Source organism: Mustela putorius, unplaced genomic scaffold (genome assembly GCF_011764305.1).
Source record: "Mustela putorius furo isolate JIRA1106 unplaced genomic scaffold, ASM1176430v1.1 tig00003858_pilon_pilon_pilon, whole genome shotgun sequence".
Taxonomy (NCBI): Eukaryota; Metazoa; Chordata; class Mammalia; order Carnivora; family Mustelidae; genus Mustela; species Mustela putorius.
In genome coordinates this window covers 6,104,251-6,128,169 of record NW_025422010.1, presented here as the reverse complement: position 1 = coordinate 6,128,169, position 23,919 = coordinate 6,104,251, and positions in this window count along the sequence as shown.

Sequence of the window (23,919 nt, the reverse complement as noted above, 5' to 3'; positions counted from 1 at the left end):
GAATGCTTCCCTGCAATCTCCTTATGTGCTGAAATAAAGTTTCCTTTGTGCAACAACACCACCTGGTATAGTTCCTATCTGAGACTCACCAAGGAGCAAACTCTTGTTAGTTTGTTTATAGTAGCACCAAAAAGCCTTTGGGTAAAGGTGAAACCTAAATGCATGGTCTACAGGAGGGAGCAGAATAAGGTAGCTAGGTGGTCTCTATAAGATGTTAGCAGGAATTTCAAAAATAGAACTTTAATTTTAGAATAGTTTTAGATTTGCAAAATAATTGGGAGGATAAGGCAGAAAGTCCCCACACACCACACTTAGCTTTTCCTTTATTATTAACATCTTACATTTGTATTATGCATGTTACAACTAAGGAACCAATATTGAGCCATTATTATTAAAGTTCATATTTTACTCAGATTTCCTTAATTTTGTTTAAAAAAAAAACCCACAAAGTTCAACTGAGTAAACTCTGAAGATCTTATTGGTTTTATTCAGTGATTAATGAATCAGGCAGCATCCCATCTTGTAGGAAGTAAGGAGCTCAGAAGAACTGAGCAAAATGGAGATTATTACAGGCAGAAGGGGGCAGGGACAAGGAAGGAGATGATTACCTTCTCTTTCTTTGGGGGAAAGAAAGGGTCTGTCAGTTGGGTTACCTCACTACGGCTGACCAGGTGATTCCAGATGGACTGGTTACAGGTTACATTCTGGGGACAGGTTGAAACTGCAATTAGGTCAGTTATTAAGTCTTGGTTTGCTGATGTGGTGCTTAGCACAAGTGACTTCATTTTGAGTCTCTTCTTTTGAAAACTGTTTTTATCTGCTATCACTTTTTTTTTTCCAGGATCCCATCCAGGAAACTATATTACATTGGTCATCATGTCTCCTTAGATTCCTTGACTGACAATTTCTCAGACTTCATGAGCTTTTGATGATCTCAACAGTTTTGAGGTATTCTGTAGAATGTCCCTCTTTTGGGGCTTACCTGACATTTTTCTCATGATAAGACTGGGGTTATGTGTTAGTGGGGTGGGGAGGGAAGACCACAGAGGTAAAGTGCCCTTCTCATCACATTATAACAAGGCAACATGCTGTCAGTAAGACTTATCACTGTTGATGCTGAACTTGATCACCTGGCTCTTTGTCACCTGTCAGGGTTCTGTGCTGTTAAATTACTCTTTTTCCTCCTGGATATATTGTACTATTTTATTTATTTATTTTTAATATTTTATTTATTTATTTGGGAGAGAGCGAGAGAGAGAGAGAGAGAGAGAGAGTGCACAAGTCAAAGGGAAAGACAGATGGAGAAACAGACTCCCTGCTGAGCAGAGAGCCAAATGTGGGACTCAATCCCAGGACTCTGGGATCATGACCTGAGCTGAAGGCAGACATTTAACTGACTGAGCCACCCAGGCGCCCCTGTACTGTTACCATGGCGCCCCTGTAAGAAGTTACCATGTGCAGCCCACAGTTATGGATTGGAGAGTGATGCTCCACTTCCTTAAGGATGGAGTACCTACATAAATTATTTGGATGTCTTCAGCTTGGCAGGATTGCTATTCTTTCTCATTCACTTATTTTTCAATCATTAATTAATATTGGTACAGATGCCTGGATTTTATACTTTGTGTTATAATCGAATGCTTTATTTACTTTATTGTACTTTATTTATTTTATTGTAAATTGTTCCAGTGTTGGCTATGGGAGTTCCTTTGGTTAGCGGTTGTGTCCTTTGAAATGATACTAGAAATCAAGATAAGGCTGCTAGATCTGCTTATTGCAACCAGGCTGACAGAAAGAGAAAATATATGTATATATACTAGTATCTAGAAACATTTCTATGTGTAACTATTTGTACCTCTCTATATTTTTTTATCTTGTTATGTTAGTCACCATACATCATTAGTTTTTTTTTTTTTAAGATTTTATTTATTTATTTGAGAGGGAGACAGTGAGAGAGAGCATGAGAGGGGAGAAGGTCAGAGGGAGAAGCAGATTCCCTGTGGAGCTGGGAGCCCAATGCAGGACTCGATCCCAGGACTTGTGGCATCACGACCTCAGCCACAGGAAGTTGCTTAACCAACCAACCCAGGTACCCACATCATTAGTTTTTGATGTAGTGTTCCAAGATCCATTGTTTACATATAACACTCAGTGCTCCATGCAATGTGCCCTCCTTAATACCCACCACCAGGCTCACCCATCCTCCTACCTGCCTCCCTCCAAAACCCTCAGTATTTTTATCTATATTAAGCTAAAGAGAAGTCCTTACTGGTGTTTCCTGCTCTGATTCATTATCATATGAGTCACTGCGGCCTCTCCCTTTTTCTGACCTATGACCTCCTACTTCAACAATGAAAGACCTGCTTCACATCATGCATCCTCTATTTACTAAATTGTTCAATATATGTGTAGTGGTTTCAGAATTGTTAACCTCTACCCCTTGAAAGGAATTTTGAGGTACAGTAGAGCAACTAGAGAAAGAAGAGAAGGTTGGGGAAGAGCCAAAGTGGCCACAAATAGGGTGGCAGTTGTAAGTGGGCTTGAGGGACCCAGGAAAAAGTTTCTGGTGACAGAATGCCAGATTTATAAGAGCAAAGAGTTCTCTAACAAATGTGGAGAGATGTACAAGCTCACTTATAAATAGAGAAATGCAGAATTAAACAATAAGGCCATTGTTATTTGTCATATGGGGAAAAAATGAAAAAGCAAGCTGATTTCCCAGTATTGCCTGGTGCCATGGGGATGCTGTTGGTGAGATTGTGAACTGATGTGAGCATTGTGAAAGATAATCTGTCAGTGTTATCACTTACAGTGTATGTGCTCTTCGACCCAGCAGTTTCACAATAATGTTCGTAATTGGGCAGTGTGTAACAGCAACAAACTGGAATTAAATGTCCATCAATAGGATACTGGTTAAAATGCCTGGCACATGGTAAATGCTCACTAAATGTTCATTGAGTGAATGAGTGCATATGTAAACGTATAAAATGAAACATATGTTGCAGTTTAAATACACATACACACATATATATGTATATACACACATACATACATACATATATACATATATACATGTACATAAAGAGGGCCAAGATAAAGTTGAATGAAAAAAGCAAATCACAAGATAATCTTATTCATAATAGGAGTCTTTTTGTTTTAAAAGACTTTATTTATTTATTTGTCAGAGAGAGAGAGAGAGCACAAGCAGGGAGAGCAGCAGCAGAGGGAGAAGCAAGCTCCCCACTTAGCAGGGACTTGATCCCAGGACCCTGGGATTGTGACCTGAGCTGAAGGCAGACAGCCAACCAAATGAGTCCAATAGTCAATTTTTGAAAATAATGTTTTTATATGCATCTCAAACTTCTGAAGGGATACATTAAAAAAACAATTCTATTTCTGGAGAGTAGAAATGGTAGAGGAGAAAGTGCTAAAGGGATATTTACCTTTCCCTTTGTAGTTTGTAGTTTGAATTCTTAAATTGTGTTTAAATTGTTCTTTATTACTTTTATGATAAAAAGAACAAACAACCTTGGGGTGCCTGGGTGGCCCAGTCGGTTAAGTAGTTAAGTATCCAATATTTGACTTCACCTCGGGTCATGGGAGGAAGGCGCCACATCAGGCTCTGAGGTCAGGGGGATGTCTGCTTGAGTTTCTCTCTCCTTCTCTCTCTCCCCCTCACCCCTGCGATCTCTCTCTCACAGAAATAAATAAATCTTTAAAAAAATAAAAAAAGAACCAACAATCTCATTCGTACATCACTTCCTTTGTGTTTATATGGCACTTTGTGTTTAAACTCTTTATATAAAGGTTAAACCAAGGACAAACAGGTCCACTATTCAACTTTAAGTGGTATTTCTATGACATAAATGTCCTTTGTAACCCCAAATCTTCGTTGAACTTGGCTACTTACTTAAATGCTTTGTGAGCATTTATTTTAGGGAAACCAAGGAAAAAGGTCTATGCTTTAATCCACAGAGCAAAGAGCAGAACACACCAAAATAAGTGGGTGTGAGAGAGGGTGAGGATCCAAGGCAGAGAAAGTAGGAAATAAGGTGACTATAAGAAGCGTTTGCCTGTGGGGAATATTGAGACATCTAGGAAGACCCCAGGTTAACTATGTGAGCCATCCTAAATGGAATCTTCATTTGAGCCGTATTTTATTTGCATCTGAAAAAAAGGATGAACCCAGTTGAGACTTAGGTTGCAAGTTAAAATGCACAGGCTGTGTCTGGGGTCACATTAGAGTGGTGCACCATGGCCTCCAGGAGCACCCAAGAATGTGTGGCTGGCACCTCTGCCCAAATTGCCACCTTCAAAAAGGACAGGGTGTTTAGGCTGAATGGTGAAAAGTGCATAGGGAAGTTTGGTAGGAGAAGAGGTGTTAAGGCAGCACTTCAGGAATAGGAAAAATCTCATGGTGGTGCACATAATGGTGACTGTACTTCCCAGCAACCTTGCTGTTAGCCAGTGACCAATTATGGCCAATGGATCATGAAAGAAAGTGAGGTGTGTCAGCTGCAGGCTGAAGTAATGAAAACTCCCTGTCCAGCCCTCTAGCTTTCTCTTATCCTGCTGAGGCTGCCTGGAAACATGTGCTGATGTGACAGGGCCACAGGGCATAATGAACTGAATCCCAGAGTCCCTACATGGAAAAGAGCCATCCTGAGGAGCCAAGGAAGGCCGAATAAGCAAAAAAGGTAGACTGTAGTGTTCATTCACTGATATTTCAGGGTTAAAGTGTGACTGCAACATAATTTGGGCTACCCCAACTAATAGACATGTGATATCTTTCCAGGGTTTGACAACTCCTTGTATAACATACAGCCCAAGCGTGTGTTACACTCCATAGTGTGGTCTTTGCTACAGTTTCTGTTGCCTCCAAAGGTCTGTTGGTTCCCATCTATTTTCCAACTCGGATCCTCCAGCCTGCTGTTGAGTCTGTGAGCCCCAATATTTCTTCAATAAATGTTCCCCATGTTTAACATTGCAACCAAGAAATCTGATGGGTATGTACATGAAACATGGTAAAAACAAAGTCACTGTAATACCAGATTGCATTTATAGCAAGCAGTATTCTATTTTAGTTCTAGTATAATTATAAAGGTACAGCTTTTGAATTAGATTGGTTATTTGCTGAGAGACCAAATCTCACTTTGGCCCATAAGTGGTTTGGGAATAAAATGAGATCTCATCACTTGATATGGATTGAAAATGAAGCTTGGTAATTAGAAAGGCTTCTGGAAGATCAGAGGCTTCAACTGAGAGAGATGTCCCAAGTATTTCACAATGTGAATAAATGTACACTAAAGAAAATAAGTAAGATGCACAGGTTGCTGGTAGGCCCATTGACTTAGTTTCCATGGATCAACCAAGTCAGACAATGAACAAAGGAAATTGCAGAAACACAGGGGTTAAAAGCAAGTGGAGGTTAATTCTTCTCTGTGGGGCTTAGGACATAATAAGCAGTAGGGAAACCCAACTGATCATGCTATTCAAAATCAGATCTGAAGAAGAGAAACAACAGGGGAATAATTATATGCAACAACATTACACTCCACAAAATACTGTCATCAAAGTAATCATATTTATTGACCTACTTATTCATAAAATTTTATTTTTTTAAAATTATGTCTTTCTTAAAATTTTATTTATTTATAAAAAGTTATCTGTTTACTTTTTAAAATTATTTATTTTATTATTTTTTAGATTTATTTATTTATTTGACATAGAGAGATCACAAGTAGGCAGAGAGACAGGCAGAAAGAGAGGGGGAGGAAGCAGGCTCCCCACTGAGCAGAGAGCCTGATGCAGTGCTTGATCCCAGGGCACTGAGATCATGAGTTGAGCCTAAGGCAGAGACTTAACCCACTGAGCCACCCAGGTGTCCCAGTATTTATTTATTTAAAATTTTATTTATTTTAAGCTTTATTTATTTCTAAAAATTTATTTTAAAACTACTTATTTCTTAAAAATTATTTATTTATTTAAAATTATTTATTTAAAATCTTTATTATTTATTTATAATTACTTAATCAGTTAATTAATTAATTTAGAGAGTCCGTGCTTGTGAGCAGGGGTAGGGGCAGAGGGAGAGAGAAAATCCCAAGCAGACTCAGTGCTGAGCACAGAGCTGGACGCGGGGCTCAATTTTACAACCCTGAGATCATGACCTGAGCCAAGAGGCTTAACTAAGTTAACCAGTTACCCCAGGCACCCAGTTACCCACAAAGTAACCTTGTGAGGTAGGTATTATTGCGCCATCTTGAAAATGAGGAAAGCAGGCCTCAATCAAAGGAACATAATTGTTTTTAACCTGAAAGGTCCAAAAAGCAGGCCCTGGGGCGAAGGCTAAGTGCTCTATTTTATTAAGGAATACAGTTCTTAGGAGCAGGAGCGAAGGCCCAGGGCAACCCAACAGAGGAGGAAGAGGGGTCAATCTGAGATAATGGTTTTTGACTTGGCTCCTGCTGAGTGCAGGTCATGGTCTGCGGGACAGTGCTATGAGCTGCTGTGCAGCTGAATGTGGGAATGCCAGGGCAAGCAAATGTCCACCAGTTCCTGTGTCCTGTTGGATGGAACTTTACCCCCCAGGGACTTAACACCCCCATACTTCTGGGTTCTGTTTGTGTGGGCATCGAGGGATGGGTCCGCTCTTTCCACACCTCATCGTCAACTGAGAACTTTGGGCAGGAGGCAAGAGGGACAGACAGAGGCAAAGGGCTATCAGGATGCCCCTGTAGGAGCTCAGCTGGAACCACGTGGAGCTGAGCCCTGCAGAGGCAACTGGAACCAGAGACAAGTGGGTGGAGAAGATAAGAGATGTCCGGCAACCATTGAGCTGGATTTGAAGTTTGTTCCGGGTCTTCCGTTATGTCCAGAGAATGGGTGGGAATGTAAAAGTAGAGCAGGTGGTAGCTAAGTTAAATCCTAGGCCACAGACAGTTCAAGATCCTAGAAAGCTTATTTAGTTTATGAGAATCCCAAGATAAGCTTTGGTATGATGTAGGACTTTCCATTAGTCTTAAAGTCGCTGTCCTAGTCCGAAACTGTATAAATTATTTACATATATGAGTGCAATAAAAATCCAGCATAAAAGAATATATAAAGCTGACTTTCATTCATTTATGATTTGAACAAGTACATTTGCCAAAATGCATTAATCATATGTTCTAGTTGGACAAAACTATGATCTAGGTACTGTGAATAAGGAAAAAAACCTTGGCAGAAATTGCTTTTGTGTTTCCCAGGGATGGAAAGATTGTTTTTCAGTGGGAGTTTCTGATTCCAAACCTCTCATCTGAAAGTAAACTTCAGGGTAGGATAAAAATCTTCCTTCTCACCTCTGTCTTCTACTCCTAACATAAATAGGGCTCCCACATTAAAAAACATTCTTAATGTAATGTGAGAAATGGAATCAATATGCCAATGGGTGAATCACAAAAATACGTGCAGACTGAGGTTTGTTTGAATTGAATTTCATTGCTATTGCAGATTATTCAATGAAGATTGAGTTATTATTAGCAAGTTCTATCAGTTGCCTGGAAAACATCCATCACCAGGCAGAACAGCTACTAACCGGCAGACATTGATGCTGCGCAAATAACCCATAACGTTCTCCCACGTCACTGGAGAAAAATGGCTCTATGGTAATTCATTGCAAAGGCTTGCACTCTACAAGGGCTCCATAAATAACAATATTAACATATCCATTCATCACATACAGTGGCTAATATGTATTTTTCATGCAATCTTCTAAGAATTAGAATTTATTCAGATAGAAAAAGATCTGTCATTTATTTTTGCTGGCATTCTGGTTTATAATCATGAAAACCAATGATTTAATTTGAGTTTCCTTGCCCCTCTTACTGTCATCTAAATCATTATTAAGTGGAGTCAAATGATAGGCTTCGCTTCATCCCTAAGTGGAACTTGCCCATTCAATTTATTTTAAAACATTTAGCAAAGCAACATCACTTTCGGAAAACACTTAATAATTGCCTGGCAAATTATTCTCTGACGGTCCAGCGCTATTCTTGTCATATTCAGGAGCATCTTGATGCGGGAAGGCCTCAGGGGACCGAATAAGCAACCATCTCCCTGCTCTAAGGTTGGGCTGATGGGAAAGAAGCCCGGATTCCGCACTCTCTCCACAAACTTAGACACTAAATTAGCTCAGCTTCAGTGTCCCGGCTCTCCATCTGCTCCCATCTCTCTCTTGTGCACAGAACCTGTCCCTGCAACACAGATAGAGATCCAGAGAGGCTGGGGAGCAGGTCGCTGGCCCAGGACCATCCTAGGATTCAGTACTGTCGGCAAATGTGTTCAACAATATCTCCCCAGTTCCACACAGGAGCTGCTTGGACTTTTTCTGTATCCCCAACCTAGGGAAGATATTAAAAACATGGCAGGGTCAGGACTGCTGGGACATGGTTGAACAGAACAGATGTGTCTCCGCAGGCTGAACTCAGGCTTCCCAGCTAATGGTCAACCCTGCTCGAACCCTAACCAGCCTCCTTGACCCTCCATCTAGCTGGTCCCCCAGATGATGTTTCTAGCAACAGAAGAGTAGCCGGAACACTTGAGGGAACATGGCCTTGGGAAAGAAATGTGGGAGTAGTGTTCTAATCGGGACAAATAATGGTAAGGAAGATGGCAGGAGAAAAGAGAAATGACAGAGAATGGAGGATTAAAAAGAGACAAGGACAGCCAAACACACACACAACGGTGGGACAGACCCTCAGGGAGCCCCAGGATCTGGTCAGGGTCCTGCCAGGTAGCTGGGACTTGGCCTCGGCCTCCCCCAGCCAGCAGTGAACAGACAGGAAGAGCTGGGACATTCTGCACACCTGCACCTGGCAGGCACAGTTTCTGGGAACAGTCAGAAGGGGTGAAGAGGGCGTAAAGCCCCTTCTGAACATCCAAGGGTGTGTTTTGTGCTTCACATGCCTGACACTACTGGCTTCTGCAAAGGAGGTTTAGTTGGCAACAGGATTTGGGGGAGAACCTTCACGTCCAGCTGGAGTATTCCACATTATTTTTTTTTACCTGTGTGTAGTCTTTTTGTGCAGGAAAGTTTCTGTGTCCTTTGCTTTTAGAGAAACCTGATGCCTTTTCACTTTGTTTGCATCTTTGTGTCAAGTTTGCTTGTTGCGACACCGACATAATGTTCCCGCATTGGTGGGTAGATCTCAGAATAAGAAGGGGAATCTACAGGCCACAGCAGTGCCCTACTTCAGGCCAGAAATTGCAGTATCTCCATTATTTCTTGGTTCCTTCTGTGAGGCGTCAGGCCTCCTCACTGCCAGAGCTCTTGACAAAGTTTAGGATAAGATGGGTTCTGGCACCACAACCTTTTTTTCACCTGAAGCATTCTTCTGCTCTTTCCCCTTAATTGGTCCTGGGAAAGAAGGAGCCATCGAAGGAAAACAACCAAGGTTTGGCTGATTAGTGAGGCTTACCCTTGGAGGCCTGGCCAAAAGCCAACGACTCCCTAATTTTTGTGCAGAGGATAGCAGTGGGGGAGTGAGGACACGGAAGATGGAACCCTGTGGCTAGCTGAGTCACTAAAACAGTGTGGTGTAGCGCCTGGCCCTTCAGAGTGTGGTCCATGGGCACTATTGGTATCACTTGGACACGGACACTCATCCAACTGAAATACAAGAACTTGTTCCTCACCAGACCTACTGAGTCAAAATCTGCCTGTTAACAGCATTCCCCCCACCCTGCCCCAGGTGATGCAGATTCAAGTTTGAGATGCCTTGGGTAGCGGGGTAGGGCCCTGGGCTTGGACCTGGAAAAGTTGACTTCCTACAATAGTTCTGAGTTTCTCCAACTGTGTGGCCTCGGAGGTCCAGCTTCTTTATCCACAAACTGGAGATGGTTGCCCTTTCTGCTCCTTCTTCACAAGATGGTTACAAGGTAAGTCCACCTAAAATAAATATGTAAAAATTCCTCTAGGGGCGCCCAGGTGGCTCAGTCGGTCAAGTGCCTGTCTTCGGTTCTGGTCATGATCCCAGGGGCTTGGGATGAAGCCCTTTGTAGGGCTCCCTGCTCACTGGGAGCATGCTTCTCCCTCTTCCTGCTGCACCCCCTGCTTGTACTCTCCCCCTCTGTCAAATAAATAAATAAATAAATAAATAAATAAAATCTTTAAAAAACAAAAAGCACCAAACCTTTAAAGCTCCTGTAAACCATGTATCATTTTGATTAAAGCACAATGATAACAAGGCCATGCTGCTTTTAATGTGGATTCAGTGTTAACTAAACTTACTGTGATCATTAGCAACGTATATACCAAATAATTCTGTTGTATACCTCAAACCTATACAATGTTATATGTCAATTATATCTCAATAAAACAGTGGAAAAGGAAATTAAATTAAAATTTTAGAAAAGTTTAATAAAATAACATAAAAATGTATTACCACACAAGTGGATTCAATTCCTATGTTGATCTGTTACCTGGATCTGTGTCTTGTCACAGGCTTAGAGAGTCACCATGCAGACATGAGCCTCGATCCCAAAAGAAGCCAGGTATGAGAATGACCTGGTTTAGCACTACTGAACAGTTGACGTACCCAATGCCAATTTCAGGCTTGAAACAGTGCATTTGGAAAACCTGCAATGCCAGACTGTGTCATCGCCAGCCAGTGCTGACCACCCTACATGTCCTCCCTCCTTTCCTTTCCCTTATTAACTGGAGACCATCCAAAGCACAAGGAGTTTAAAAGACAAATGAATAGCAGGGCACCTGTGTGGTTCAGTGGGTTAAAGCCTCTGCCTTCGGCTCAGGTCATGATCTCAGGATCCTGGGATCGAGCCCCGCATCAGGCTCTCTGCTCAGCAGGGAACCTGCTTCCCCCTCTCTCTCTGCCTGCCTCTCTGCCTACTTGTGCGCTCTCTCTCTTTGTGTCAAATAAATAAATAAAATACTAAAGACAAATGAATATACCTAGTGGAGATATTATTTTCAAGGATTTCCTTATATATCATCCCCTCCCAGGGTGATGTGAAAAATTTACTTAATGTAGAGTATTGTGTATCAGTACAAGAAGTTTTTTGTAAAGATTTTATTTATTTATTTGACATAAAGAGAGAGCACAAGCAGGGGGAGCTGCATACAGAGGAAGAGGGAGAAACAGACTTCTCGCTGAGCAGGGAGCCCAATACAGGGCTTGATCCCAGGACCCCGGGATCATGACCTGAGCTGAAGGCAGATGCCCAACTGACTAAGCCTCCCAGGTGCCCCAAGTATGAGAAATTTTAATATGAAAGCCTGCTACTGTCCTGAAGACGCCATAATCCATGCATGTGTCAGCTACCGTACTAATGGTTCTGCATTTGATCTCCTTTAATTATTACGACACTCTTCATGGGTCTATTATTAACTCAATTTTAGAAACAAGAAAATGAGTACACGGCTATGAAGTGACAAAGTAATTAAACAAGGAGGCCATTAGACTGGGGTGTCTCTGACATCCTGACAGACCATGTAAGCAAACCAAACCCAAGGCCAGAGTCAATGTGCTCTAATCCAAGAAAATGAAATTCTGAACAACCTATCAGAAAACTGGAATTTCCCAAATAGGGCAACCGCTTAGGCTACAGTCAATCAAATCGTTTCTTCACTTTGCTTCAGTGTCTTCTCTAGAAAAGTCTCTCCCCTGGATCCTGCTGTGAAGCACTCCCAACCACATTGGTCTGTGCTGCCCCTTTTGGACTGATGAACACTCAAACTCCTGAAAATTTTAATGTGCCTCATTTCCTCTCTTACCATGATTTACCAAAGATATTGCAGCAGGCTACGGTCAAAGCCATACCAACACCAGGCAGTCTGACTCCAAACCCCTGCACAGTGAACCACCATTTTGCCCTTCAGAGAAAAGGAAATTGGCACTAGGTCAGCGATCTCAACCTTGGGTATGTCCTGGAATCATCTTGGAGTCATGTCAGTCAAACAGATTGGGGAGGAATATTCACAGTTTATTTATCTGACAAAAGCATTCTATCCAAAATATACAAAGAATTCTTACCAATGAACAATAAAAAGACAAGCAACCTAGTATTTAAAAATAGACAAAAGACTTGAACAGATGCTAGACAAAAGTAGACGTATGAATGGCCGATAAGCACAGGAAAAAGTGTTCAACATCATTAGTAACAAAAGGACTAAAAATAAGACAACAGTGAGAATCCCTGTCATACCCACGGGGTGGGCACCATCAAAAACAAGGATAATACCAAATGTTGGCAGATATGCAAGTGAAACTCATGCCCAGCTGTCAGTTGGGCGTGTAAACGAATATAACTACATTAGAGAACTGTACCAAAATGTGGGCATAAAGTAAAAAACACATTTAATCTTTTTTTTTAAAGATTTTATTTATTTATTTGACAGACAGAGATCACAGGAGGCAGAGAGGCAGTGAGAGGAAGGAAGCAGGCTCCCCGCTGAGCAGAGAGCCCGATGCGGGGCTTGATCTCAGGACCCTGGAATCATGACCTGAGCCGAAGGCAGAGGCTTTAACCCACTGAGCCACCCAGGCGCCCCACACATTTAATCTTTAACCTAGCAATCTATCTGACATACTTAATGGACAGAAACTATACATAGTTTCCAAAAAAAGTTTCCAAAAAAAGACTTGTCCAAGAATGCTCATAGTAGCATCATTCTAGTTATCCAGTGTGACTAAAAAACTACCCCAAAGTTAATGGCATACAACCACCATTTTTCAGGCTCAGATTCTGTGGTGAGGGAATCAGGAGGGACACAATGGAGTGGCTCCTCTGTGCCCCAGCCATTCCCAGATGGCTCACCCACTCACTTCTAACTTCTGGGCTGGGCTGGGCTGGTTGAAGTTTGGGCTATTGCTGGGACTTTCCGAGCATCCTGAGTAGCCTTCTAGCATGGTGGGACCAAGGTAGCCAGGCTTCTTCCAATGGCAGTTTAGGGCTTTAAGGCAGGTATTCCCAGACAATTTCCCAGTTTGGGGAAGCTGTACAACCTTTTCTTTTATAGCCTCAGAAATAATGTCAACTCTGTATGATTAGTCTGCTAGGGTTGCCAAATACTGTAGACTTAAACAGGAGACATTTATTTTCTCACAGCTCTAGAGGCTGGAAAGTCCAAGATGGAGTATTCGTGTTTGGTGAAGCTCCCTTCCTGGCTTGCAGATGGCTACCTTCTCTCTGCTTCCCCACAAGGCCTTTCTGTGCCTCGTTTCCTGTTTTTACAGATTAGATTAGGGCCCTGGTCTTTTGACCTCATTTAACCTTACTGACCTCCCTACAGGTCCCATCTCCAGATACACTCATGCTGGGGGGTAAGGTTCCCACACAGGATTTCAGGGCCACAGTTCAGTCTGGAACAGTGTTGCTTCCACTATTCTCTATTAGTTGAAGCCATCAGAAGCTTGCTTAGCTTTAGCAGGAGAGGGGGGGAGAAGACCATTTCTGATGAAGGAGTGGCAAAAATTTTGTGGCCATGTTTAAAAATCACTACATCACCTTACTTGCAACCACTCAGAACTGTAAACAACTGCAAAATCCCACAACTTCAGAATGGATAAATAGATTGGAATATATTTGTGTAAACAAATCGTATTCGGCGATCAAAAGGAATATACGAGCCCACAGATGAATGTCAAAAACATTATTTTGGAGAAGCCAAACCTACCCCCAAAATATGAGTTCCATTTACACGAAGTCCAAGAACAGGCAAAACTCACCTGGAGTAATAAAAGTCAGAAAGTGGCTGCGTCTTGGAGGTGGGGGGTGGTCAGAATTCACTGCAAAGGGACATAGAACTTTCTCTTGCAGTAGAAATGTTCTGTCCATTGTTTTGGGCAGTGGTTAAACAGGTGTAGACAACTGTGAAAACCCTTTGAACTGAATATCTAAGATATGGACATTTTATTGTCATGTGGACTATCTCTATTTACAAATACATACATACATACATACATATAATGATAACTCCTGGGTGCTACTCCCAGAGATTCTCGTTCAGTGATTCTGAATATACTCTGGGTAAGAGAAGCTTCAAAAGTCCACCATGTTAAAAAAAAAAAAAAAAAAGTCCACCATGTGACTCCAATGTGAAGCAAAGGTTGAGGTCCTTTGCACCAGGCCAGTACAAATTCCTCAGTGGAGGGAGAAGCGCGTGTAATAACCAAGAACCCAGTGTTTGCTGTGTGTGTTCTTACTGCTGCTGTAACAAATTTAGTAGCGTAAAACAACCCAAGTTTATTCTCTTGCTGTTCTGGATGGCAAAATGAGTCCTCAGGGGCTAAAATGTAGGCTCTGTTCTTCCTGGAGGCTCCAGGAGGGACATGTCCCTTGCCTCTTGCAGCCTCTAGAGACTGACCCACGTGGGCTCTGATCTTGGCTCCTGTCTCTGTTTCTCGTCACATCACCTTTTCCTGTGACTCTGGTCCTCCTGCATCCTTCTTACAAGGACTTCTGTGATGATATCAGACTCCCCTGCATAATGTGGGATCATCTCCCCAACTCAGACCCTTAACTTAATTCCATCTGCCCCATTCCCTTACCGTGTGAGGTAACCTATTCCTAGGTCCTAGGGATTAGGTGCAGACATATCTGGTGGGCCTACCACACTGCTGCTTGGAAAATAACATTTTAGGGGCACTTGGCTGTCTCAGTTGGTGGAGCATGCAACTCCTGATCTCGGAGTCATGGGTTCAAACCCCACGTTGTGGGTAGAGATGACTTTAAAAAAAGTTTTAACGTAGTTTCTCAGATATCAGAGGGAGGACTGACTCGTCACCTAGAACATTGGAATTCAAAGGGCTGAGGAAGTTTCCATAGCCGTCTCGAACTATTTTTTAAAAGTGACCTGCAAAAATTTTCCTTATCTCCCTAGACTATATAGGATTGCACGTCAGCTGTCCCAAATAAGCAGGCCCTGGGGCAGTGATCCATTAGCAGAAAACTCAATTTCCTTTCTCAGGTCCCAAGACAACAAGCCCCATTACAGTGAGAGAACTTGAGAAGAGTAACTGCCCTCTATTGTGAGGGAAGAGGGAGTGCAAATATTAGTTAAAAGTGCAGTGAGGAATACTTGTAGAGGCATAGATATTCCTACCTCTATTGTGAGGGTGGGTTTATAGAAAGCCGGCTCTTAGAACAATGTATGTGGGGAGAGCCAAGTGTAAGACATTCTCTTATTCTCCCCAAATGTTTTCAAGGGCTTGCCATGTGCCAAGTGACAAATGTTCAGAAAGAAGTTGTTCTTCCTTACCTACTCTCCTTCCAGTTTCCTCCAGGGGTATAAGCCTTCCTAAGACACCACTTTTCTACTTGGTTTCCGAGCTGTTGGAGCACTGATGGCTCTCTCTAGCCTAGGGGATGAAGACCTGGGTCTCTGTCTGGTGTTTGGGGTCCCGTCCTGCCCAACATTCTCCTCCAGGACTCACAAAATGAACTTCACACTCCAGCAGAACCAATTTAAATAGAGAAACTTAAGTCTTTTATGTTTTGTCACTTAACATGTTGATATAAAATAGCATACAGGATCCTTCTCGATATGTTACAGACACTCACAGTGCGTGGTGTCTCATGCCTTGTCCTGCTTAAGGTCACTACCTCCCACCGGCCCACAGCAGCCAAGCCAGGCATACCAGACCACGCCAACTTCTTCTTGCCTAAACTCCTAAGACCTATTTATTCTATTTGATCCCCAGTCAAAAGGCAAACATCCAGAGGGTCAAATACATCATGCTAGGAAAGGGTTGGATCCCTGAAACCCATACATAAAGGCCTGAGGAGTCCTAGGACCTCAGTTAAGAAACTCTTGGAGAAGGAGAAGGCCATCTCTGAGGTCGTTTCTACTAATAAAATCTGTTGTCCTATAATTTTGCTCCTATTGTGTCCTCTTAATATATAATAGAAATTATAGTGGGAGGTACAGATCCCGGAGAAGTGACAATGGAAAATCTGTTCTTCCTTTATACCCACAATCACAGGCATCCTTGTCCTGAACCCTTATGGTCCTTATCCTAGACCCTTATGGTCAGTTCAATCCAATTCCCTCTAAAAGCTTTTCAGAAAAGAGATTGAGTCTTTTACCCCAGCCTCAAATGGTGAGGCTAGAATAGCAACGGTTTCCCTCTAAAATCTCACCAGTGTTCCAGAAACATTCTCTATTCTCACCAACACTTTGTTGGACCTACATAGGAAAGCGGCTTTCTTGGGCTCCTATCATCTCCTTCTGCCCTTCTTAGCATGGCTGATGCTTCTGCTGGGGCCACAGATCACCACCTTTTCTCTCTTCTTTTGCCCCAACCAGAAAGGAAAACATGTCCCCAGCTCTCTACACCCAGTTAAGACAGGCTCTGCCTTCCAAAGGTCAGGAGCAGAATAGCAAAGGAAGTCTGCATGACCACCTTCTACATAACCCATGGGAGGAAGATAGGAGGGAGAATGCTACCTTCTCAAATCCTCAGGAGGGGAACACCATGAAAGGCCACACACCTTTTGCCCCTGAGGACTGCTGTCAGTGCTCACAAGCCACCTTCTTAATTCTGGAAGTGCACCTCTTTCTCCTTCACCAAATCTTCCCGTGGGAGAGGACCTCTCTCACCTCTGCAATCCTCCTGTCACAAGATGATTCTCTATGGGTCTCTCATTTTCTGCATGTCTTACAACTAAGGCGCTGACTTCTCTTTGCTCTGGATTATCTTCTCAAGAACATTTGTATAGCGAACAAACCTTCTCCAAGGCAAAGGGCAGTTTGCTTACACCATTGGTGGATAGAGTGTCTTCTTCTGGAACAAATGGGTAGGCAGGATTACTGCCTACATATTCAGTCTCTATGTTCAGAATCCCTTCTGAATTACAACCCCTTGAGTGTTCTGGTGTCACCTGGCTCAGTCATATTGGGGATCAAGGAAAAGATGCAACAAAAGGTAGGTGCTGGGGCTATTTCTTTTGTCATGAGTGATAACATGGCTTTTGCCAGCAAGTCTCCATGAAACTTGCACAGCCTCTCTTGTTTGCTTACAACTAGGATGAAATCTCAGACTCTTTCCCTTTCCGGGTGTCAACACTCCCTAGTGCTGGATTAAGGGCAGATTCCACATCTGGCCCCTCCCCACCCCCGAACCCCGGACCTCCTGCCTATTCTGTCAAGGCCTTTAAGTCTTGAGGACTTCAAGTTGATCGAATCAATTACCAGTGAATTTAGAAATATAAAGATCTCATTTCCAGTTTCACGATACACTGTCTGCTCTGTTCTAGACCATGGAAAATTTGGGACTTTGCTTACACCTAGGAATTCGTTACTGGGCTGTTCAAAGTTCTACAGAAGGTGTTTTACCGCCACCTACAGGCTACTAATGAGAAGCTCTAGACCACCAAGTGGCCTACTGCAGTTTATCTACAGCGAGATGGGGGGACTTAAGCAAAGCAGGGCTGAATCTCTTAAGTATAATGCAGAGTGAAAGATGCTAGATAGAAAAAGCATATATTATACCATTTACAGAAAGTACAAAACCAGATGATACTAAGTGCGTCAGAGTTTTCCTGAGAAACAGAACCTATATATTATTAAGTCATATATATAGTACTTAAATTCCTTAAATCTCCTTTATTTTTTTAAAGATTTTATTTATTTATTTGACACAGAGAGAGATCACAAGTAGGCAGAGCAGCAGGCAGAGAGAGAGGAGGAAGTAGGCTCCCTGCTGAGCAGAGAGCTGATGTGGGGCTCGATCCCACCACCCTGGGATCATAACCTGAGCCAAAGGCAGAGTCTTTAACCCACTGAGCCACCCAGGTGCCCCTTCAATCTCCTTTATATAAAATAGTGCTATTTAATAACTTACATAAATTAATTCCCCATATATGCAAGAGATAAGCGGGAGAATGCCATTATTTATATTTATATTAAGGGATTTATTTTGAGGGATTGGCTCATGTGATTGTGGACGCTGGGAAGCTGAAATCTGTAGGAGAGTCCGGCAGGCTGGAAACACAGGCAGGATTTCTGTGTTAAAGTCTTGAGGTGGATTTTCTTCTTTTCCCCTGTGAAACCTCAGTTTTTGCTGGTAAGCCTTTCTATTGAATAGATGAGGCCCATCTACATTATCAAGGATAATCTTTAAAGTCAAGTAATTATAGATGTTAATCACATCTACAGAATAACTTCACAGCAACTTCTAGACTAGTATTTGACCTTACACCTGGGCACTATAGTCTAGTCAAGCTGACACATAAAATTAGCCATAGCATTGTCAACTTGTTACCTGCACACATTTCCTTAAACCATAATTAATTTTTAATTAAAGACAGTAACAAGGTCATGATTCTGCCTAGCATGATACAACTCTCTTGTATGCAACTAATCCCCTCCCCAGGAGAGGTGGCCAAGTCCTTGAATGATGTTTACTCCTCTCCTTAAATATTATGATATGAAAGTCTTAATACTATAATGTAAAGTTAACACATCTTACATTACATAAAAGGGAATAAGAGGGGAAAAGACAAAGATATTTTACCACACACATTTGTAGCCAAATAAGGGAGAAATAGTCATGATAATCACCATTCCCATTTCTGCAACTGATCATGTAGTCACAGCTGTTATTTATAACTAACTTCTTCCATTGCTTATTATGTATTTCCTTTGCCTTCAGCAAGCATCTTTGCTGGCCATGATTCTTTGCCTGGTGGGTGACTCAAACCTTCATTCTTGCTCTCCCTGAATTGGATGGTTGAAGTTTTTCATTGATCTTAATTCTAGGGCATAATAATACTTAGAAAGAACCTAAAGGATCTCCAGTATTCCATACTCTGCCCTACCTCTGCTGTAGAATAAAAGCTCAGTTTCCCCTTAGTACTCCTGACTGATCACCCCAGTTAGCACAGTAACCCCTTCTTTTTCTGCCAACTCAGAAACATGAGGAGCCCACAGTGGCCAGTCAGTAGTTTTAATTTCTAGTTCAACAGAATCATTTTTGTGTCTCTCAGTGGAAACACTCCTTCCTTTGAAACTAAGATTTCAAGACCATCAGAAAGTAAAAATTTTGCTAGTGGGTCACTAAGGGCAACAGCAAGTGGTGTCCCTCTCATTCCCACCCCTTGATTCCTGGTTATGGGAAAAATAGCACCATGTATTGGATACTGACTCAGAGCAATGCAGCCTCCTAGAGAACACTGCTCCAGGCTTGCCAGGTATTGCTGCCTAGTTCACTTCCTAGTCACTGGCTGTAACTGAGTCTTCAAAGGCCATTCCACCATTCTACCATGATTGCTGCTTCTGGATGATGGAGAACGTAGTAAGACCAGTTAGTCCGAAGAGCATAGGCCTATTGCCGCCACACTTCATTTGCTATTAAGTGAATTCCTTGATCAGAAGCAATGTGTGTGAAGTGTTATGATGAATAAGACATTCTGTAAGTTCACAGATGGTAGTTTTGGTAGAGGCACTGCATGCAAGGAAGGTAAATCCATATCCAGAGTGTCACTTCCAGTAAGAATAAAACATTGAATCTTCCATGATGAAAGTGGTCCGTTGTAATCAACTTGTCACTGGATAGTTGGCTGATAACCCAGGGGAATGATACCATATTAGAGACTCTGTTGGTCTCTGTTGCTGGCAGTTTGGGCATTCAGCAGCAGTCAGGTCAACTTGGGTGAGTGGCAACCCATGCTGATAAGACCCTGCATAACTTCCATCCCTGCCACCTCAGCAATATTCATGAGCACACCGGGCAGCGACAGGGTGCCTGGGACAAGAGACTGACTGGTGTTCACAGAATATGTCATCCTGGGGTGCCTGGGTGGCTCAATGGGTTAAAGCCTCTGCCTTCAGCTCAGGTCATGATCTCAGGGTCCTGGGATCAAGTCCCACATCGGGTTCTCTGCTCAGCAGGGAGCCTGCTTCCCCCACCCCCCGGCCTGCCTCTCTGCCTACTTGTGATCTCTCTGTTAAAAAGAAAAAAGAATATGTCATCCTGTCCACTTGAATATTAAAATCCTTCTCTGCTGAGGTCACCATTGGGTGACACAGGACACAAATATCTTCATGGTTTTTTTTCCCCTTTCAGAGAGGTCTGTCCATACATCTCTTCCCCAAGTTTCCTTGTCACCAATTTTCCTATCATGTTACTTCCCCATCCCTGACCATCAAGCCACAGATCATGAATTGGTATACTATTGCATTTCTGGCTATTTCTCTCTCCAAGCAAAACAAACAACCAGATGTACTGCTGGAAGTTCTGCACACTGGGAGGATTTCCCTTCACCACTGTCCTTTGGGGATGTCCCAGAGAGGGGCAGTAGTGCTGCCACAGTCCACTTTGGGCTGGTGCCTGCATATTGGGCAGAACCTCTGTATATGTTTTCTCTTCCCAGTCAACTGGTTATAGGCAACTCTCCATGATTCCAGGGGTGGTTGCAACAAAGAAGGTAAGTAGGCAGAGTGGGAACCAAGGGTTCCACTCAAAAATAACAAGTTTTTGGGTCACCCAGTAAAGGGGTGGAGTAGCAAACCCAAATGAAGACTATATTGCCTCCAAAGTCCTAAAAGGTCTACTACACATTGTACCTCTTTTTTGATTATAGGAGGAGACAGAAAACAACAATTTATCCTTCCTCTTATAAGGGATAACTACACATGTTCACACTGCTGGATCCCTAGAAATTTCACTAAGGTAGAGGGCCCCTGAATTTTTGTCAGATTTATTTCCTACCTTCTGGAACAAAATGTCTTACCAGTAAGCCTAGAGTGGTTGCTACTTCTCACTCACTAGGTCCAATCCACATAATGTCATCAATATAATGAATGAGTGTGATATATTATGGAAGAGAAAGGCAATTAAGATCCCAGTGATCTCACTTTCTAAGATAAACCTGTCTCAACATCAGGAATCCTTTCTATGTAAACTTTGGCGAGACTGTTAAAACATACATAGTGCATGTAGGATATGTGGTTTGCTTAGGAAAATCTCAAAAGAAGATTTTGGTTGGGTTTACTGCTTTTAATTGTTATTATAGCCAAGAACTATGGATTATAATAAAGTTACTTTATTTAAGGAAGTCTTTGTGAGCTGGGAATGCCTGGCTGACTCAGTTAGGAGAGCATGCAACTCTTAATTTCAAGGCCCATGTTGGGTGTAGAGATTACTTTAAGAAAAAAAAAAAAAATCCCTGTAAACTAAAATATGACATAAGGCTGAAGAGCTGATATTCTCCTGAGGTAAGATAGTGAAGGTGTATTGCTGGCCTTGCCAGGTGAAAGCAAACTGCTTCTGGTGCTCTCTATTGACAGGTATAGAGAAAAAGCATTTGTCAGATCAATAGCTTCATGCCAGGTATCAGGGGATGCACAATTTGCTCAAGCAATGAAGTCATATCTGGTATTACAGCTGCAAGTGGAACCACCAGAACACTAGGGGTTGGGACTTCAACATATGAATTTTAGGGACTTGATGTGACTACGTTTATAGATCGCGCTTATAGGGAGGTAATTAAGGTTAAATAGGATGGGTCCTAATCCACTGTGACTGGGATCCTAATAAGAAGAGAAAGAGACATCAGAGATCTCTCTGTGTTTGAATGCACATGGAAGAAAGATCAGGTGAGGACACAATGAGAAGATAGATGTCTAAAACTCAGGAAGACAGTTCTTACCAGAAATTCGATTTTCTTGTACCTTGATCTGAGACTTCTAACCTCCAGCCAGAACTGTGAGGAATAAAATTTCTGTTGTTTAAGGCACCCAGTCTGGAATATTCTACTGTGGCCTTCCAAGCAGACTTATACAATAGTGAAAGTGTATCACTGGCCTTGTTGGCTGAAGGAAAATGGTTTCTGGTGGAAATCTTTTTATTTATTTATTTATTTATTTATTTGACAGAGAGAGAGATCACAAGTAGCTGAGAGGCAGGCAGAGAGAGAGGAAGGCAAGCAGGCTCCCTGCCGAGCAGAGAGCCTGATGTGGGGCTCAATCCCAGGACCCCAGAATTATGACCTGAGCCGAAGGCAGAGGCTTAACCCACTGAGCCACCCAGGCTCCCCCTGGTGGAAATCTTTTTGATGAGTATTGAGGAAAAAAGCAATTGCTTGATTGATAGCTGCAAACCAGGTACCAGTGATGTGTTAATTTTCTAAAGCAATGAAACCACATCTGTAATAGGAACTTCAAATGTACTGACTGCCTGGGTAAATTTATGATAATCCACCATCATTCTCCAGGATCCATTTGTTTTCTGTGCAGGCCAAATATGCGAGCTGAATGGGTGTTCTTTGAGTCCTTGATGGTGGCTCTAGTCTCTGCAATCCCAGGAATGCAGTATTGCTTTTGGTGTACTATTGTCCTAGGTAGAGGTGGTTCTGTGCCTTCCAATAATGGCTTCCACTTGCATTCCCTCTATTGGTCGGAATCTATGTGAAGATCGGCCAGCTGCTGGGTATGTCTGTCCCACTTATACATTCCAGAACTGGGGAAATAACCAGAAAATGGGCTTGGGGACTCACAGTGAGATGAACCTCAGCCTAAAACCCCTCTGCTTGCCCCGATCTCCATAACCCCTACTCTGACTGGTGGACCACTGTGATGTTTTGGGTCTCCTGGAATTACTGTCAGTTCAGAGCTAGAGTTTAGTAATTCCTGAAAAGTCTAATTATTTCCTTTGCCCCAATGCATAATCACTACGGTAAAAGGCCGTAGGTCCTGAGGGAAGGCTGAGAGGAAGATTAACAGTACATACTTTTGGCAGTGCACCACAGTCCTTCCTCAAGGGGATCTGGCCTGCCCTTTTATTCAAGGGTTTTTGGGTCTGTAAAGTGGGTCGAGTCAGGAACGGATTAAAAGGCTGTGACTCTTGGTTTTATGATGTAAGTTAGGCTTTTGTGCACTTGACCTAGAACTCCTCCACTTTTACAGAACAAGGAAGAATTTGATAGACTGCCTCTGTTTCCTTCCAGGGACACCATGGTCTACTAGCCAGTGCCATAGGTCTCTGCCAGTAAGACTATCCCGATTGCTGCTTTGAATCTCTTGTCAGTTATGGTAACTAGTCCTACTTTGTCTTTGGCAATTATCCAATGCCCTGGGATTCAATTATTCCCATTGCATTTAGGGATCTCAGTTTAGAAGCAGTAATTCCCAATGGTTCTTCCTTTCTTCCTTCCTACCCACTACCTCCCTTCCTCCCTTCCTTCCTCTCCTTCTTCTCTCCCTTCCTTCCTCCCTGCCTCCCTCCCTCTCTCTCCTTTTTTCTTTCTTTCTTTTGTTAGTTTTTATTTAAATTCCAGTTAGTTAACATATAGTGTAATATTAGTTTCAGGTTTACAATATAGTGATTCAACACTTCCATACAACACCTGATGCTCATCACAGAAGTGCCCTCCTTAATCCCCATCACCTATTTAACCCATTACCCCACCCACCTCTCCTCTGGGAATCATTGATTTGTTCTCTATAGTTAAGAGTGTGTTTCTTGGTGTGTTTCTTGGTTTGCCCCTCTGATCATTTGTTTAGTTCCTGAAATTCCACATATGAGTGAAATCATATGGAATTTGTCCTTCTCTGATTTATTTTGCTTAGCAGAATATTTTGTAGCTTCATTCACATTGCAAATGGCAAGATTTCATTCTTTTTGATGACTGACTAATATTCCACACATATATATGGTTGACTCTTTCCAAAATTTGGCTATTGTTGATAGTACTGCTATAAACATTGGAGTGTCTGTACCCCTTCAAATCTGCATTTTTGTATCTTTTGGGTAAATACCTAGTAGAGTGATTGCTGGGTGGTAGGGGAGTTCTATTTTTAACTTTCTGAGGAACCTCCATACTTTTTCCAGAGTGGCTGCACCAGTTTGCATTCCCACGAACAGAGTAAGAGGGTTCCCCCTTCTCTGCATCCCAGCCAACACTTCCCAGCTGTTTTTT